Here is a 20,109-nt window from a genome sequence, read left to right as displayed (position 1 = left end):
TGGTACATTTTTTACCTTTTTTGAGCCACTTTGAATGCCGAATACCAGTGATAATGCACAAACAGTGCAGTTTCACACCTTAACACGTGTATATTTACATTCAGCAACATGGGAAACCACTATATAGACTTATATATCAAGTTTTTGTTGAGAAATATGAAAAACGCGTCAGAAGAAAGGGCGTTTTCAGCATTAAAAGTCCCCGGGGATGCAAACCAGACTTTTTCCAGGGTCACCCATACTGAATTTATATTAAGAACAATGCCCTCCACATTTTGGGGAAGTTTCTGAAAAATCTAATGGATGGATTAAATGTTATAGGACAAAAAGCGTCATTTTTGGTCATTTTGAGGCGTTTTTGACCTCTTTTTAGCCCCTGTAGTCGAAATGGGAATTTCCGCACAAAATATTTTTTTTTACTATGGACATCTATATATTGAAATATAATTTGTGACAAAATTTCAGGAAAAACTAATGGACGGTTATCCGTCAATTGTCCGGACTAACGGACAGAAAAACCCACGAAAGACGTAGGTCCCTCTCCGATAAATCGGGGGACCAAAATGTTACTCCATGCCCCTTGCTTAAAAAACGAGCCGTGCATTCATGGTCCCCATCTGTACGAAATATAGTTTTACAAATTGGTGCTGCATGGGAGTCCCAAAAAGGTGTGTTTTCTAGCACTAAAAGTACCCGGGGGACGCTAACCAGAATATTACCAGGGTCACCCATACTGAATTTATATTAAGAACAATGGCCTCCACATTTTGGACAAGTTTTAAAAATATCTAATGGATAGGTAAAAATTTATGGGGCAAAAAGTGTTATTTTTTGCAATTTTAATACATTTTTGACCCCTGATGAGCCACTTTGAATGCCGGATATCAGTGACAATGGACAAGCGGTGCAGTTTCACACCTTAACACGTGTATATTTACATTCAGCAACATGGGAAACCACTATACAGACATATCAAGTTTTTGTTGAGAAATATGAGAAACGCGCCAGAAGAAAGCGCGTTTTCAGCACAAAAAATCCCTGGTGGACGCAAACTAGACTTTTGCCAGGGTCACCCATACTGAATTTATATTAAGAACAATGCCCTCCACATTTTGGGCAAGTTTCTGAAAAATCTAATGGATGGCTCAAATGTTACAGGACAAAAAGTGTCAGTTTTGGCCATTTTTGACTCCTTTTGAGCCCCTGCGGGCAAAACAGGATTTTTTGCAAGAAAAAAAAAAAAATTTTTTTTACTATGCACATTTATATATTAAAATATAATTTGTGACAAAATTTTAGGAAAAACTAATGGACGGTTATCCGTCAATTATCCGGGCTAACGGACAGATGGACCCATTGAAAACATAGGTCGCATTCTGATAAATCGTGAGACAAAAATGTTACTCCATACCCCTAGCTAAAAAAAAAAAAATAAAATGTAAATATGTTACAGACCGACCGATGGAGTGACTTGCATACGACTAAAAATGCGTTAGCATGGAAGGGTTTCCCTTCCATTGCCAAGGAAAAGTTACAAATGTAAGTGCAGCATCTGTTACGAACATATACTACACTTTAATCTTAACCATGTGGCCAAGGAAAAATTACAAACGTAAGTACAGCATGTAGTAAGGACAGATACTACACTTTGATCTTGGCCAAAAAGGCCAAGAAAAGGGTATTTATTTACTCCCCCACCGAGAAAATTAGGCACAAGGCCGATTTTTAATGTGAGGAGTGAAGGGGAAATGGGGACCAACTCCCCAGGGAGGAGGGGAGCTGGATAGTGACAATTGGTATGAAGGGTTGCCCCTACATTGACCGAGGTCTTATATGTGGGGTTTCCCCCACATATGGTCTTTGCTTGCGGTATCTGCCGGAACAGGTACTACACTTTGAGGTATTTATTTGCTTCCCCACCGAGCAAATTAGGCACAAGGCCGATTTTTAATGTGAGGAGTGAAGGCGAAATGGGGACCAACTCCCCAGGGAGTAGAGGAGCTGGATAGTGACAATTAGTACGAAGGGCTGCCCCTACATTGACCAAGGTCTTATATGTGAGGCTGCCCCCACATATGGTCTTTGCTTGCAGTATCTGCCAGAACAGATACTACACTTTGAGACATTAAATCTTTTATTCAGGAAAAAATGAACATGAACAAAAAACTTAGGCACAAGGCCAACTCAAAAGGGGGGGGGGAAAATGGGGGTTGTTGGTCATCCTTGTCACTCTAGAACTAAACAAAAGTTTCTCTTAGCTAGAATCTTCTTTCACCATAATACCCCATTGTCCTTTCGTACTTGGGGACGTCCTACTTAGCATCCAATTTTGTAAACATTTTTTATTAGCGTGTAAAAACAAAAAAGATAACAATAAACGTAATACAATAATTCATTTGTGTCGAGGGCGGGGAAAAAAAAAAAATTCCAGTAGTGATTAGTAGGGCCCTCCCAACCCCGCCTAGTTGATAGACAGCCCATTCCATTTTGGTTTGTAAAGGAACCTGAGCTCCTGCGGGCCGGTCTCTAAGTGGAGATGCTCTCTAGATGGGACGAAATGGAGAAAAAAAAAATAAGGGTGGGGTGGGGGGGTTAGTGATTGATTTCTGTCTCTCCAAGATGGGTGAAATTTAGAGAGAGGGGTGAAAAAAAAAAAAAATTGCAATTAGGTAGGGGTGGGGATCTTGGAGGTTTCCTAATCGGAAAGGGGGCGGTGGAGCACTCATTCAGCTTGCTAAGAAGCTAAGAATAAAATTACACTTGACGGAACTGCGCGTTTCACACCTAGGCAGGGAACACGTATTCAAATTTGACTCCTTTTCGTATACACAGACTTACTACACGTATCCATCTTCTGTCAAATGCCGCGCGATGCAGCCTTCTTCCATCACATCTGATCTTCACCCTTAGTTGGTGTTTAAAGAAAGCGATCAGATCCTGATCAGAAAAAGACAGCACCCCCTGGCCATCTTGTAGAGGCGACGTACAAATCACCATTCTTGCCACGGCCAGGATCGTAATGTAGACCATTTGTCTTTCCCTGACCCACGGCGACCTCACGTTGTCAACGACATTGGATACAGTAATCGGGTGAGGATGCTCGAGATTGATGCAAGCCGTCACCTCGCTTACATATGACCAGTACTGGTGGAGTTTGTGGCAATCAAAGAAAGCGTGATCAGTCCTCTCTATGGCTGTTGTTCCACAAAAGTGATAAGCAGGCGACTCCAAAAAAACAGAACTGCATTGTATGTTGTTAAGTGGAAGTGCATTTCGGACCAATCGCCAGGTCAGAGAGAACTCCAAATTATTCAGATGACTCGAACCTGGCGCCCAACTCCACGTGGAGCAGATCTTACTCTGCTGCCAACCCAAGCGCGCGCATAGCGGGTCGGCGGCGGCCCCCCTGTGGAGTTCCCTACGGGTAGCAGTCACAAGGTCGCTGGACCTTGGTAGTTGTTTTAGCATGGCTTGGCACTCTTTCAGGAAGGCTGAATTTCCCTGTGGCCTGCAACGACTCTTGATAGAGGAGTCGAGAATGAGGTCGGGAAAGGTGGCAGTAATCGCGGGGTGCCATGGTTTCTCCTCTTGAATGTAGTGGCTCAGGAAGGCCAGCCTCTCGGCGTCTTGATGACACTTCAAGTCCTCATTCCCAAACCTCCCTCACATAGACATTGAATGCAGACCTGTCTACTCACCCAGTGTCTTCCTCTATCCCAAAGGAGCGAGGACAAGAGTTTGACAAGAGCTTTTAGGTTTTGTGCAAGGCAGGGGAAGTACGGCCAGTCGGTAAAGGATGAGAGGGAAGACGTATGTGGCGCACGCCTCGGCTCTATCCTTTAAGGAAAGTTTCCTAGGAAGCCTCGAGTTGACTGCAGCCTCTACCTTTGACCGTACCTCCGACCAATTCTTATCAAGCTGGAGACCCGGTCCGAACCACATGCCAAGGATCTGAACCGGGCAATCCATCCAGCTGACGGGCGCCGGGAGGTTTGCGTTGCCACTCCAGGCGCCCAACCGCAGTCCAACCGACTTACTGTGGTTTATCTTGGCCGCCGTGATTCTTTCGTATTGTTAGAGTGCCTCCGACACGATCTCCAATATCTCTGAAAGTCGACACGAAGACCGTGACACCATCGACAAATGCAGATACCTTGGCAGCTGAGCTGCCAGGCAGAGCTATTCCACGCAGGGTCGAATTTGCCTCCCCACGTCTCAGCTTGTGGAGCAGAGGCTACAAGGCCAGGACATAAAGCAGGGGTGACAGCGGACAACCCTGACGAATCAACTGAGAGATAACAAAGGGTTTTGAGTGCTTTCCGTTGACTTGCACAACAGCCGTGGGCTGTTGATACATCATGGAGATCCACTTACAAAAGTCTGGTTTAAAACCGGCGGCCTCTAAGACAGATGCCAGGAAATGATGGTCCACCCTATCGAATGCTTTGAACTGATCTAAATTGATCAGCGCAGCTTCCATGTCGTCATCTATTCCCCCCTCTAAGATCGTGCGGGTCAGGTGCAAGTTGTTCTGAATCGATCTCCTCTTCACAGCAAAGTTCTGTTCCGGTTCAACCAACTCACCAATAACAACCTGCAGCCGATTCAACCGAACCTTGGCCAAAATCTTCAACTCTGTGTTAAGCAGAGTTATGGGCCTGTAGTTGTCTAAATCTTCCCCTCCATGCCCGTCACCTTTCTTCAGAAATGTGATCACTCCCTTGGTGACTTGCCCTGGGATCGATCTCTAAGCAAACCAATGGTCGAACACATTCCTCAGAAGAGGCAGAAATATGAGCGACAGCCTCAAATACAGTTTGTATGGCAGACCATCGAGTCCTGGCGATCTGTCACAGCTGACCTGCTTCAGCGCAGTAAAGACCTCCCGGCCCTCGCAACTAGCCACTCTAGCCGCCTCAAGGTGGGGAGAGTCGGCCAAATAATCGCTAAACTCAAGGACCGGAAGATCGGGCTGCTGCATAAAACGCTCCTTGAAATGTTCTTGAAACCCCTCGCAGATCTCCCGAGTCAATTCCAGGATGTGTCCATCCAGATGTCTGACTTTCGCAATGTATTTGTCCGAGCCATGCCTAGAAACCTCACAGCGCATGTCTGCATCAGAATTGATTGCTTCATTGCCTGTCTTTCTAAGCCTAACTCTAACTATTTGCCCTTCGTAACGCTCACTAGTCTCGCATAGAAGGTCCTGCTTAGCTAGTTCCTGACTAACCTTATCACCCTCCCCCATAGCCTGGGCTAGTTTCTGCTCTAGCTGCTTCTTTGTCTTGGTCTTATCTAGTGCGAGGTGCTGGGCATACTTGATGGAGAAGCTTCTGATCTTGGCTTTGAGACCTAACCACCACTTACTCCCGGTAACGACCCCCACTAGTGCCTTTATAATTAGTTCTCTTAACTGATCTTGGAAATCTTGTATCTCTAGAAGGGAGGTGTTTAACTTCCAGTACCCTGCTAACTTAGGCCTATTTCCTAGTATCAGCAGGGCCATAACTAGTTTATGGTCCGTCTGGCCTAGCCAAGTGTATGTGGGGTAAGATAGGAAGTCTACTTCGCCTCTCCTAACTAACATCCTGTCGAAATAGGTGTTTGGATAGGAGGGAACGCTATTGGTCCACGTCTACATCTCCCACCCCGGATGCTTGACCCGAAACCTGTCGACCAGACACCATCTAGCCATCGGATCAGTCAGGCTGGATTTGCACCTCTCCGACCTTCTAGCTTCGTCTCCTACCTTATCTATCTTGGGGTTTAAGATGGCGTTCCAATCCCCCATTAGCACTACCCGCTTCTGACAAACATGTTGAGCTGACCGAAGAATAAGACCCTCTCATGAGCAGTGCTGGGTGCATGAACCGCAACCATCCAAAACACAGAATCTTTTACGGCAACATCAGCCACGACCAGCCTGCCCTCTGCATCCCTTTGAACAACGTCGACCGTCGCGGACAGGGTACGTTTAACCAGCAGGGAGACTCCCTTCCCCTGCAGGCTGCCATATACTGAGAAAACCTCAAAAAAGCGCCTGGGCTGTTGATCTCAAGCCCCTCGCATTCAGACTAGCCAAATTCAAAGCCATGGTACCTACCTTAAGATACGTTACACTCAGCTCCGAAATCGGTCGGGGAAAGGACACCGACACTGTATGCAATGCTCAAGGTGGTCACGTTTTTTATATCCTGACCTTCTCTCACAATGCTGCCAATGTCCAAAGGTTAAGTCAATTTAAAGGCCTTATAGAGTGACGGATGAACCAAGACTAGGACCTTTCCCGTGCATTGTTTTGAGAATTCCTCAAGGGAAGGGTCATTTTTCCTAATCAATTCAATTCCCGGAACAGCCCCTTCAGCCGCCTCCAGCATTGTCCATAAGTTTGTTTTGCAGGCCTCTGGAAGCCTGACAAAAGTTGTTAGCAGTGGGGCATCCGGGAAATTAGAGAGGACATTAATGTCTTTTCCCTCTATCTGTTGGCAATCCAGCTGAGATTTTTAATTTTTTCTCTGTCGGTGGTGTAAATCTATTGCCACAGACAGGGGGTCTATCAAAAAACAGTTTCTCCCTCATTTCAAGGGGAAGAGTCTCTGATGCAGTAAGTCCATGAGCGGGAGAAGCTGAAGGGTCTCTCCCCTTCCCGGGTTCACTCTTTTCTTTTTGGGGTGGTGGCTCAGTCTGCATTTGTGTGGGGACAGGTGTATGTGTGGTGTCTGGTGTTGGTGTTTGTGTTGTGTCTGGTGCAATGTCTGGTATTGGTGTGGTGTCTGGTGTTGGTGCGAGGTCTTATGTTGGTGTGATGTCTGGTGTTGGAGCGGTGTCTGGTTTGGAGGGGGAAGTGGTTTGTGTTGTTGTTTGGGGTGGTGTATGCTCACAGGGAGTGGGGGGCACCTTTTCTTCCCTTTTTCTTTTCTTTTTCTGCATTTCGAATGAACCGTAGAGTGGTGAGGTTGGGTTCTCCTCCCTCTCACTAGCTTATTCATCCTCAGAGGAGCAGTTTTTTCTCCACTTGGTCCTCGTCTCGATTGGTGTGGGGACCGTTGGTTGTTGCTGCTCCTGTTGTTGATGTTGCTGCCGCTCTAGCTGCTGTGGTGGTTGTTGGTGCTGCTGGTTTTGTCTGCTGTGACAGTTGTTGCAGCTGCTTTTGCGGCTTTGGCTGCTGCAGCTGGTGTTGTTGCTGCGGCTACTGTTGCTGCTCCTGCTGCTGCTGCTTATGTTGTTGTCGCTGCTTCTGTTGTTGTTGTGGCTGCAGCTGTTGTTGCTGCTGTTGCTGCTGTTGCTGTTGAGCAGGTGGTTGGGTTGATGTGGAGATAGATGTGTTTTTCTGTTTACGCCCTGCCACCGTACTCCATTGATCCTTGGGCTTTGTGAACTCAACGGCTGATGTTGGTGATTCCCTAGTTTCAGTGGCTGTTGCCACCCCCACTACTGGAAATGTTTACTTGTGGCACTGATTGGCTTGGAACTGCTTTTTGGGGGCAGTTCTTTGCCAGGTGGCCCTGCTTTAGACAAAACCAGCAGTGAGGGCGCCGACCCTCAACCACCACTGTCATGTTAGCTTTCTTGAAAGATATTGTTGCTGGTATGCCTAGGAAGCCTTCTACATTTTGATCTTGGCCAAAAGGCCAAGAAAAGCTTAAAAAGCTAAGAACAGCATCTATTAACAACAGACCTTTGATCTTAACCAAAAAGGCCAAGCACAAAAGTGTTACGGACAGACCGACTGACTGACCGACGGAGTGACTTATAGAGTCGCTTGCACGTGACTAAAAATATTTATTGTTGTTCGTTTTGATTTTTAAAAAATTATTGTTCGTTTTAAAAAAATTTTATCGGTTAATTTTAAATTGATCGTTTAATACTTGTTTTGCAACATTTGATTTTCTTCTGCTTCAAACATGCGTAATTCTACATGCATATTTTTTATATTGAATAAAGTTTTTACTATAAATCGAATCGTGTGCCTTTTTTCTTCTTTTTAAGTGTAATTTATAAGTAAACAATGAACTATTTTAGTGTTTAAAATCCATGAAACAACGAAATGTTTAATTACTTTTAACGCATAAACACAAAACTTTTCGGTTTTTAATTCTTTTTTAATACTGAATGAGTTTCAGTACAAATCATATTCCTTACTTTTCTCTTTTTTTAAATGTAATTTTAAAGTTTTCTAATGCTTTTTGTAAAATTATTCGATTCATTACCGACAGTCTCACTATTCGATAGATCTTGCTTGCTAGGACCTCAGCGATGACGTGATTTTTCAGCTCATGGGCCTTAATCACACATATTACAAAGAACGTGGCCATTTAGAGCTCCACTCCATACATTTGAGATTCAGCTATCCCATGACTATTTTAAATCCTCGGTCCTAAAATGAGTTTTAACATTAAAAATTGTAATATCAAACATGTTTTTCTTTTTTTTCGTTTTACTTTAATCTATTTTTCTTTAATCGGCGTAATTTATGGATAGTACAACCCCAAGCATCACCGATTAGCCCTACTAGTACATATATATAATTTTATCGTGGGATTTTTCTTTTTTGAGGGGGAGGGGTTGGGGTCGGTTTGCAAGATAAGCTTTATATATCGGTTGTTTTGTTGTTTTTTTTCTATTAATTCCAAGATTTTCCTCTGTCGTGAGAGACAACAGATATACTACATAAGAGTGGCCGTATGGGGAGTTTATAGTGAAAACAAGCATTCCGAATTCCTCTTTTTGGACAATTTAAGTTCAATGGCAATGAAAATGTAAGACAATTGGAAACAATACCAGGATAAGCAAGAAAAACCCAATGTTTTTCTTTCTCCAAGACTAGTTTTGCAACCAAGGCATGAGAGTATTCTACCCTATCATATAATTGGTGATGGGGGATATATGAATTTATACCTTTTCCCAAGAGTACATAAGGCATAATCACGTTTACACACTGGTTATCGTTATATCGCTGAAATTAAGCAACATCGAGCTTGGTCAGTATCAGATTAGTGGCCATTTGGGAATACCAGCTGATGTATGTAGGAGGACGTCGACATTACTCTGCAAAAACGAACGAGATATTGAGAAGGAAATAACTTATATAAATGTTATCTTTTGTGTAAAGGAGGGGTTGATTGGGGACCAATCTGGAGATTGTTTTCAAGTGACAAGACTAAAACGGCTCAGTTGTAAGGCTATCGCTTAAGGAAGCCTCGAGGGCCAGTTATACATGAACTTCATAAATGTAGTTAGCACCGAAAAATCCAACCTTCAAGCCAGTGAGGGGGAGATTGATGGTTGCCACACAGTCTCTTCTGGGCCCCTGTTTAAGCCAACATACGTCAACTAGTAGATGTAATAACCAGACGAAGGAGGAAAGAATGGTTGGTTTCATTTGAGTTGATAAATTATCATTTTTGTTGTGATTTTTGAACGTTCATTCATAGAAAGTGTCAAGCTAGAGATTGAACCCGGCTGACATGTCATTAACGAGTCGTGGGATTCACAGGTTTCGTGAAAGAAAAAACACGAGAACTGGTTGACGAATCAGCAAACAGCTGATAATGGTACAGTGGCTGTTGATTGGCCAAGTGAATAATTGCATGCCACCAACCAACACCATTACCAAGCTATGAGCGTTCGTTGGGCACGGAATCCAGGCATCGACTGTATAAAACAATGCATTTATAATTCACATCTCGTCACTTTCCATGAAGAAAGAGAGAAAAAGAGACTGAAAGAGAGAAATGAGAGAGATAGAAATATATGTTTTAGCGGACGTTTTGTTTTCAAATTCAAATGTTAGCATGCAATACTGACCTTTCACTCTAGTAGTGAAATTAAAGTTTTCCTTTTCACTGCCGAATACCGTTAAATGTTCATGCAAAAAAAAGAGGTTTTTCTTCTTCAGCTTGCAACGCTCTCGGCACATACAAAAAAAAACGACAATCCTTTTTGTCTTCCAGTTTCGACGTTCATAGAAAATCCGTCTTTCTTTCTTCCCACTGACACGCGAATTAACCATACGTTCGAACCACCCCAAGTGAACAATTTTCCCAGCTTTTATATCCTATCTAGAAAAAAAAGATAGCTTCTCCCATCATGCCCTGCCTTCCCAAGCCGCCCTTCATGTATATAAATGAGATAGCCATCCTTTCCTTCTTCTTTCCCAAAGAGCGATGCAGATACGACCGGTACTTTTTTTTTTCTAACCATATACCCCCCCTGATCTTCGAGATCAATAAGACACTTAATAATCCTTCATCCAAGCAGGCCTCCTCCTATCACGTTGAGGTCTCTGGGGTACAACTTCTTGAGGGTTGACGTTTTCAGGTTCACTACAGACATTCTCGTCCGGTTGTAAAGAACCGCAATGTGGGGCTAAGTCGAATTGGGGTGCACCATTAGCTTCTTGGTGGATCTCGACTTCCTCCTCTTTACTGCCATCAGTGTGCACCGGCAGCATTACATGACGCAGGTCTAGGATATGCCGGGGAACGCCATTCACCATCACGTTCTTCGACTGTGTTCCTGTTACGACTCCCCTCCCCAACGAGTGGTACATTTACATTGGAGGGCTTCACCCACACCTCCTCACCCACTTTAATGGTAGCTTCTTCACCCTCAATTCCTACCGTTTTGTTGCACGGATGCCGCCACTTATATGCGAAGATGGCTCTATGAGGCACAGTTGTCTGATCTTGTCTGGTTTTCCGTGAGATTTTGTACCAAAACACCACCTCCATGGGTGAAATGTTGCTTTTTTCTGCAGCAGCCTTGATGGTGCGATGGTTCCTCTCCACTATCCCATTGCCACTCGGCCGATATGCTGCCCTAAAAAAATTGCCTTACTCCCCACTTATCACACACCTCTTTAAAGGCTTCTGATTGGAAAGCGGGGCTATTGTCCATGTACAGTTCCTCAACCGGCCCTCTCTCCAAAAATATTTCTTTGATGCCCCCTCCAATCGCCTATGCAGCTTCTGCCCTGATCTCTCTGCATATGGCAAACTTCCCAGGTTCACAGTCGACCATCGACAGATACAACTTATGGAGAAAATGGGTTACATCAATGCCCAATCGCTTCCAGTCCTCCGCAATGTGCAACTCTCCTGCTTCGTGTCTGGATGATCCGGGTCTATCGATTGGCACTCCTGACAGTGCTCCACTACCTCCCTGACTTCCTTCTCGGTGGTTTCCAGGTAAACCTCTCTTGCCAGGAATAACGTCTGTTCTCGACAAAAGTGGTGCATTTCATGTAACTTTTTAACTTCCTCCCCTGCACAGCATACTGAGGAAACCTCCTTTCTCTCTTGCAGCCAGGCCTTCTTTACCCGTGTCATCGAATCCGCCTTATTCTTTTTTGATGGGATCAGCACTACAGATACCTTCAACTGGAATTCTGCTATCAAATCTGTAAGTGCTCCAAGCCTGCGCTTGATCATCATTTCTGCAGCACCTCTGGTCCTAACTCTCTTATTGCCAGTCACTGCCGACCTGATCCATGAAACTCCCATTGCCGAATCGGATTTGATTTCAATCATTTTCAATCCCCACTTCAGGGCCAGATTGATTCCTTTCATAGCGGCCTCCAGTTCGGCTACGTTGATATGGGAATAGTCGTTTTTCTTCCTTAACCATGCTGCATCTTCCACAGTTACGCCTCCCATCTCTAATACGACGCCTAATGCCAGACTGCTGGTATCGCACCAAATCACCCACGCGTCTCCGCTGCTGATGTACCATTCCCCCTTTACAGGGTCTTCTTTCGTCACTCTAGCAATGATTTCTTGTAGCATGTTCGTGACCTCCTTCGTCACATGACCCTCCCAGCCATCAGTGCCCGTTTGTCATTTAATAAAGCTGCACGCTATCTTGAGCCAGCCAGCGATTGGATAGTGTCCCACCAGTCTCCCGCAGACAGAGAAGAGTTCTCGTTTTGTCAGGTCGGTTCCGATTTCGGGTATTGTATTCCCTCGTGTAAAGACAAGGCTTCCTTTGCCATCTCGGCATAGTTTCAACCCCAATGCCGCTCCTCCATCCAGGGACTCCGTCAGTTTTGCAGTCAACCCTTACCTTGCGAAGTGACCCCTCACTTTCTCCACTGTCACCTCTGCTTCCTCCACGAGAATTTCGTCAATGTACGAACTAGTGGCCTTGTCCACTGTGTAACGTCTCCCTCGAGGAGGTGGTTAGGACTCTTATTTCTCTGGATTCTCGGCACGTGTCATCTAGACTCCTTGGAGGTTCTTACATAAATCTGATATGCTGAAAGCGAATATCGAAGCGCCAAGAAGGAAGAAAGAAAAACAATTGTAGTCTATTTACAAAGCTTAATTTTCACAAAATTATGTACAAAATGTTTTTACAATTCTCATTCAGATTTTGTAAGTTCTTTTCAAAGTCTAAACTCTCTTCACAGACAGCGACAGACGGCTGGGTGAGGTGGGGAGGGGTCATGTCTCTTCTCGGATTCAACAAGCAATCTGCTTTGAAACTCTCCACACTCTTCTGCAACTCAACTCTCTTCTGCACACTCTGAAACTGACTAATTTTCGCACGACAGTCGTATATATACTAAGGTATGTGGATGGGGGTGGAAATTCTCCCCAGCCAATAAGATTCCGCCACAAAATCTCCACGAAATCGAAAGCTTTTAGGGTTTTGCGTGGGTACAATTCCCACGCTGAACCTAAAGTACTCATTCTCCTGGCCAGGTGTCAATTTTGTCATCTGACCCTGAGTTCATTTAAGGCAGACAAGGTTCTAAGTGAAATTTCCTGTTGTCAACTTTTAGCCGTAAAAATATATTTCTCTGGTTTAAAACAATATCTATTTTGACATGAAATAAAATATATATATTTATCTTCTCTATCTTAAATCCTTGGGCTATCTGGCGTCACCTGAGAATACAAAGCTACCTTAGCGTAGTTCTAACGCTCCTCAATGGGGGATTACGTCACACTGTACAGTCTTTACTCAGCAGCGTCTTCAGCACGGCAGTCATAATTTGGGGAGCTGAGCTCAGTCCAAAGCCTTACCTCGTCAGACAATACATCTTCTCCTTGTACCAGACCAATTGATATTGCCGGGTTTTTTCGTCTACATGAATCAGGAGATAAGCGGACTTCAGGTCGACAATCTTAGTGGCCCGCCCCATCTTTCTCCATTTCCTCATAACCTCTTCGCATACATTAATCCCCTTTCAAGTGTGACAGGCTACATATCTGTTTAATTATCTGAAATCCAGTACCGGTCTAACTTTGTTCTTTGTAGGTTGAACAATCGCCAGTAATAGTAGCCCTCCTTCTTCTTCCCCTATCCATGGTTTCAGAATTCCCTCCTCTATCCACCTCTCCACATCTTCCTCAAATCCTTTTCTTATTTCTCCTCGCAGTGTTTTCTCGTAGCAGCTTACTTTGTTTCGTAGTTCCGGAGGCCTGGAGATCCATTTCCATTCCACTGTCCACCTCTCACCATCGAACATCGCCAGGAAATCCTCGTCCTTAATGCAGCAAGCCTCCGGTTTTTGCGTTCTGATATTTCTATCACCTTCCACTCCTGCCATTCCTACTGCGCTGAGGCGTCCGAAAATTACTTGAACCCCTCTCAACGTAGCGCCCCCCAGTTGGTTGATCGCACTTACACCTAAAACCAAATCAACATCACCAACCAGACGATCCAACACCAGGGCTTGTAGTCCAATAGGCACACCTTGCATCAGTACTTCCGCTGTTGTCTCTCCTAGGCATTTCACCTCCCTGCCATCCACGGTCTTAATACTCCTGTCCCTGCTCCATGATTTAGCGACATTCTTTGTTACCAATGTCGTCGTGCAGCCTGAGCCAACAAGGGCCATGGCTCTCTTCCCATTGACTACTACCGGTAACTGAGTCAACGTTTTGTTGTGTGCCATTTCCACATAGAAGGGGGAACCACTAGCACAATGGCTTCCCTTTACTCGTTTCCCTGGTCCCGTGTAGCAATGCAATAACGGCTAATGTGCCCCACTCGTCCACATTGGTAGCAGGTGACCCCCGGTCTTGGCTCTTTGCAGTCCTTGAGCAGGTGAGGACCCTGGCACCGGAAGCACTTGATGGCAGGTCTCTCCTCCTGTCGCCTCGCTTCCTGTCTCTCGTCATTCAAGTGGGGCCTCATGCACTTATTTCGACTCACAGCTGCAGCCACGATTGGGCCCTTGACATTCTTAACTAGGACTCTGGCGTGGAGCAAGAGATCGTCCACTTCCATCGTATTGATCTCAGTAATTCTCTGCATGTTCGTGGAAATTTCTTCTGGGAAGCCGTTCACTATGTAACCAGCCAATCCTGCAAGTCTCCTGATCTCCACAGCAAAGACGTCAACAGACTCGCCAGTCCACCTCAAACTTGCAAGCTTGCCGAATGCTTCAAATGGACTCTCAGCAAAAGCCAATTTCAGTCTTTGCTCCACTGAGGCAAGGTCTCCCTTATCTTCATCGCGCATCTTCTGGTAAATAGTGAGGGCTTCCCCCTCTAAGTAGAGCGGCAGCAGGGTGACCACGTCTTCGGTTTTTTGCAACCTTGCTACGATCTTTAATTTTTCCAGCCATTTAATTAGGTCACCCTCCCCAGTGAAGGGTTTCAACATCTGAGTTGAGAGTCTCCAGTCAGCCATGTTAACCTGTTTGATAGGCCGAAATACTTCTAGTATTGAAATTAAAGTTTTCCTTTTAACTGCCGAATACTGTTAAATGTTCATGCAAAAAAAGAGAGGTTTTCTTCTTCAGCTTGCAACGCTCTCGGCACATACAAAAAAAAACGACAATCCTTTTTGTCTTCCAGTTTCAACGTTCGTAGAAAATCCGCCTTTCTTTCTTCCCACTGACACGCAAATCAACCGTACTTTCGAACGACCTGCAGTGAACAATTTTCCCAGTTTTATATACTATCTAGAAAAAAAAAGGAAGAGACAGTAAAAAAAATAGCTTCTCCCATCATGCCCTGCCTTCCCAAGATTCCCTTCGTGTATATAAATGAGCTAGCCATCCTTTCCTTCTTCTTTCCCAAAGAGCGATGCAGATACGCTCGGTACGTTTTTTTTTTTCTTTCTAACCATATACCCCACATTCACTGTCCATCCAATTATGTAAACAACTGTCAATCTTCGAGATTAAGCTATGTATTTGCCTCTCCGCAAGTTGTGAACTAGTTGTACACAAATTTAATTTATGTAGAAGCCCATAGCCCCCTAAAAAGGGAACTTCTTCATTGTGCTACACACTTGGTTCACTTAAACGAGATAAATATATTCCAAGTGTATGAAGAAAATATTTCTGAATTTTTTTAAGACGATTACAGCCGTAGTAATATAAAACTAAACAACGTAAAAAGCTTAGAAAAGAGTTATTAGTTGAATGGAGGATTGACAGAAAGAATGCCAAAATTCTACCTTTAACGACGAAATAAAGTGACTTCCGGGGGAGGGAAGAATTAAGTTTCATCCTGGTTAAATTTCAAGCAATGCGAGTGGATAAAAGCAAGACCGTCTTAAAAGACAAGATGGCCAGTGGGCAAAAATAATTTAATCTGCTGACGTCATCACGGATAGTCCCTTAACATTTGGTTGCTTGACACCTATAGTCACCGGTAGTCACTCGTGGATATCGTAACGTCTTGAAGTCAGTGTAATATTTCTTTTTTTATTAAAATGCCTTCACGGTGCATCGTTCCAAATTGCAGAGGAAATTATCGTAAAGGACCAAAAGTGACAGTATTTTCATTTCCGAAAGATAAAGAATTATATTGCCTATGGATTAATGCAGTAAAAAGAAAAGATTTTACACCATCTCCATTCAGCAAAGTAAGTTTTAACGTGCTCCCCCCTGTATTTAACACGATGTAACTATAATTCAATTCAAGATTATCATCCTAAGTTTTTTACCATTCAAAGGAAGAAGCTTCAAATAAATTGCTAATATTAAAAAAAAATTTTTTACAGCATACAAAACTAATGAAAATGCGAGACAACATTTGCGTTTACATTATCGACTCTTTAAAACACGTTCTTTTGAAGAGACGATTTTTTAAAGCTGTTGACACACATGTTTTAAAAATCTAGCAAAAATTAATTTTCCTGAAATTTTTCAATATTTAAAAATAAATTATGCCGGCTGATAAAATTTTTAAACTTTTTTTTAAAGCTAGAAAGATAAAATTTAAAAATACTTATTTTTTTATACATACATATATATATATATATATATATATATATATATATATATATATATATATATATATATATATGAAACTAAACTAAAAAAAACGCGCGTTCATTCGTGGTCTTATAATTCATTTCATTAACGTATTTTAACAAACTGAAAATATGGATATAAAAAAATGATTTTGTATGTTATTTTTGTTATGTGGTGAAATAATCTTAAATAAGAAACATGATTTTTTCTTTAGGTTAATTATTTTTTACTGTGCAATACTTCATGAATTTATTAAAGTTTAAAAAAAAATGGTTAAATATGAAGAATAACTCCACCTTCGAGAATTCCTTTAAAATTACCACTTTTATAGGTTTTCGGGTGCACTGAAAACGAAAATAATATTTAAAATTAAGGCAAACGAGTATTTTCTAAGATATCTTTAAAATAAAAAAAACTACTTGTTTCCTGGAATTTTAAAGGATTTTCCGAGGGTAAATAGTGGCCACAAAGTGGATGGTCAGTTTACGTTAAATTATTATAGAAAAGTTATCCCCCACTTTTTTAACTAACATTTCTTGGAAACTACTCGTTTGCCTTAATTTTAAATGTTATTTTCGTTTACAGCGACCTCAAAAATCTATAAAATTAGGAATTATAAAGGAATTTTCCAAGGTGAAGTAATTCTTCATATTTACCAAAAACTGTTTATGACTATTTTAGTCAACAACAACAAAAAAAAAGTTCATTAATGATTATTTTTCTATCTTATCGTTTTTTTTTGTCATATAATTTTTGTAAAAGTCAAACATATGGTACGATTTTCTTTTAAATTATTTCTTTAGGTATGTGAACTTCATTTTCGACCTGAAGACATACGGCGAGAGACTACAGCATTTGATGAAAAAACCGGAAAGTCAATCACTGCTAAATTAAAAAATCCATGTCTTAGAGATGGTGCTATTCCTAGAATACTACCAAACTGTCCCTCCTATTTATCATCATCAACCACTTTTAGAGAGTCCCCTAACGCAAAGAAAATGCGTTTAGAAAACTCTGCCCTTAAGCGTGCCTTATGTGAAAGTGTTGCTGACGAGTTAGAGTTACAAAAACGTAATACTTTCCATAGCATTGATGATTTGGAAACAAAATTGAACTTCCTAAATAAAAATTATTGGACTTTTATTAGGCAGGAAAATACCGTTATGATATATCATATATACAGATGTCCATGCCCAAAGATAAAAATGTCCCTTGTAATTGAATCGGACTTGGCCGTTGCAGTATTCTGCAATGATGTTAAAATGAGTTCTATAGGAGAGTATAAGGTTCCTAAACATGTAACCAATAAAAATACTCTACAGATTTTGATGGAAAACATGAAAAAATATTGTGGTTCATTTGCATTTAAAAATATTGTGGTTCATTTTGATTAAAAAATATTCATTTTGATTTTTAAAAAATGTTGTTCATTTTGATTTTTAATCAAAATGAACAACATTTTTTAAAAATCAAAAAAACATTTTTTAAAAATCAAAAAAACATTCATTTTGATTAAAAAACATTCATTTTGATTTAAAAAAAATTCATTTTGATTAAAAAAAAATCATTTTGATTTAAAAAATATTGTTCATTTTGATTTAAAAAATATTGTTCATTTTGATTTAAAAAATATTGTTCATTTTGATTAAAAAATATTCATTTTGATTTAAAAAATAGTTTACTTTTAATATTTGTTTATTGTCTTAACTCATATCAAATGTTTTGCTTGTGGTCTGCTTCAAATATTCATAATCTTACATGCATAATTTTCATTTAATTATATTAAATAAACTTCAAGTTTACTACAAATCAAATCGTGTTCCTTCACTTTTTTAAAATGTAATTTATAAGTAATTAAAGAACGCATTCTAATCTTTAAAATCTATAATACAACGAAATATTCAATTGCTTATAATACTTAAACAAACAACTTGTGTTTTTTTTATTATTTTTTTATTATTAATATTAGATGAGTTTCAGTATAAATCATCGTGTTCTTTCTTTATTTCTTTATTTTAATCTAATTTTGAAGTTTTGTAACGCTGTCTGTAAAAATTACTGTTCATTATTGACAGTCTAAGAGTTCCACATATCTTGCTTGTTGGGACCTCGGCGATGACGTCATTTTTTCAGCTTTATAACGAAGGCCACGATAAAAGACACCATCTCTGATAGGGCGATGATGCACAATATAATTAGTTTAAACGAGGCAGGCTATCTGTATATCCACCTATCTTTCTTTGTAGGGCACCGCACAGTTGGTAAAGTCTAGAGATCTCACACTCTGAATATTCAGCTTCCAGTTCTTGCGGCTCTATTTCACTCCTGTAGCTAACATTTATATCGGTTCCAGCTGCCTGCTTCACTCCCAGCTTCAGCTCATTCCTGCAGCTCCAGCTCCAGCTCACTACCTCACTTCCTAACAATATCTCCCTTTTTCTATGGTAAGTAAACATACGATATCGATCGTTTTTCAAACTGTTCATCTGCGTTATATCTTTTCCATTGCTGTTAGCGCTTTGCCTCATGTCTACTTTATGAGTTGGACGGTCGATCAGCATCTAATGACCTACTCCGTTGTCGGTATTAACAAACCTTTTATTCAAATTAAACATTGACGTTAGACGATCAAGAATCTGAATTTCAGGCGACAAAACTGATGTATAATACATGCGACTGTTACCTAAAGGTGTTACATTATGGAAAGTTTTTTTTAATATAGAACGCCATGTTTAATTCAAACCAGAATTAGCGAGCACCCGTGTCTCATCTACCACCCCAACCAATAGCTTAAGATAAGGCTCTTAATCCATTAAATTCAAATGGTCATAAATAGAGCCATAAACATGACTTCGTTTTGAAGATTGCGAGCTGATCATTGTTGCGGTGTTATACAATAAGAAACAAAATCCTGTAGAAGTTTTTCTGTTCAATAGAAAACACAATGCAACATGTTTTCTTTGATTTATTTCGACTGTTTTATTCGCCTTTTGCGTATATTTGATCATCGGCAAGACGGTAGTCTGTTTATAAGGTCAACATTTCTGTATTAAGATTACCCTTGGGGAGTTAGAGAAACTACTACTACTACCACCATCTCCACTACTACTACTATAAATAATAATAATAATAATAATAATAATTTTTTTTGTGTCACCATAAATTGGCGCCACACAAAATAAACCAGAAAGGTCAAAAACGATGGAAAGATCGAGGAGAAGAAAGCACTAACCGGACCGCCACTGGCTGGATAGGTGTGAAGAGGACTAGTGCATTGGGGAAGCTTATTACCACCCAAATTCCAGTGATGACCAATGGTCAATACCAACAAGAAATCAATGGTAAACGGCTATTGTGATAACGCAAAATAATTTGCAAAGGTTATCTGAAGAGGTGGTGAGAACTGGAAATCTGGGGAGTTGTTGTCACTCAGACTCCGGGGAGCACTGCATGTTGTTCTCAAAGTGAAATATTTATGTTAACCTGTGCGAAAATTCCCAGTAAGTTGATAATTCGTAATAGCCATAAGATGACAACAGAGCTGGGGTTGTTGAAATGTTATAAAAAATAAACTAATGATAGTGCTTCTGCAGTTTATGAACCGTACTATATTTAGATAAAATTTTCAAACTAAATTCAATTTTTACGGTATCTTTTATGAACTTGTTAAGTGAAAATACAGAACATTTTAAGCCTCCCTTTCCATTTTAAGGATGCGTTTTTAAATAATAACGTTATTATTTCAGCATAGCCCGTAAACTGTAGACATACTCTAGCATATAGGTAATAGTTGGAATATAATTCTCAGATTGGCATGTTATTCTTAGTTGTTTTTGGCATTTAGATGTTTTTTCAGATGTGAGTCATGAGTTAAATTTTGAAATAAACAT

The 20,109-nt window shown here is 41.2% G+C and overlaps 1 pseudogene; it reads right to left on the bottom strand.

Moving 5' to 3' along the window:
• Positions 1–1,500: 1,500 nt before the first annotated feature.
• LOC145248464 (U2 spliceosomal RNA) lies at positions 1,501–1,680 on the bottom strand (annotated as a pseudogene).
• Positions 1,681–20,109: the final 18,429 nt, after the last annotated feature.

This window comes from Euprymna scolopes, chromosome 26 (genome assembly GCF_053919585.1).
Source record: "Euprymna scolopes isolate OS-2025 chromosome 26, ASM5391958v1, whole genome shotgun sequence".
NCBI lineage: Eukaryota > Metazoa > Mollusca > Cephalopoda > Sepiida > Sepiolidae > Euprymna > Euprymna scolopes.
The sequence above is the reverse complement of the archived record's forward strand: the minus strand, read 5'-3'. Positions and strand labels throughout refer to the sequence as shown.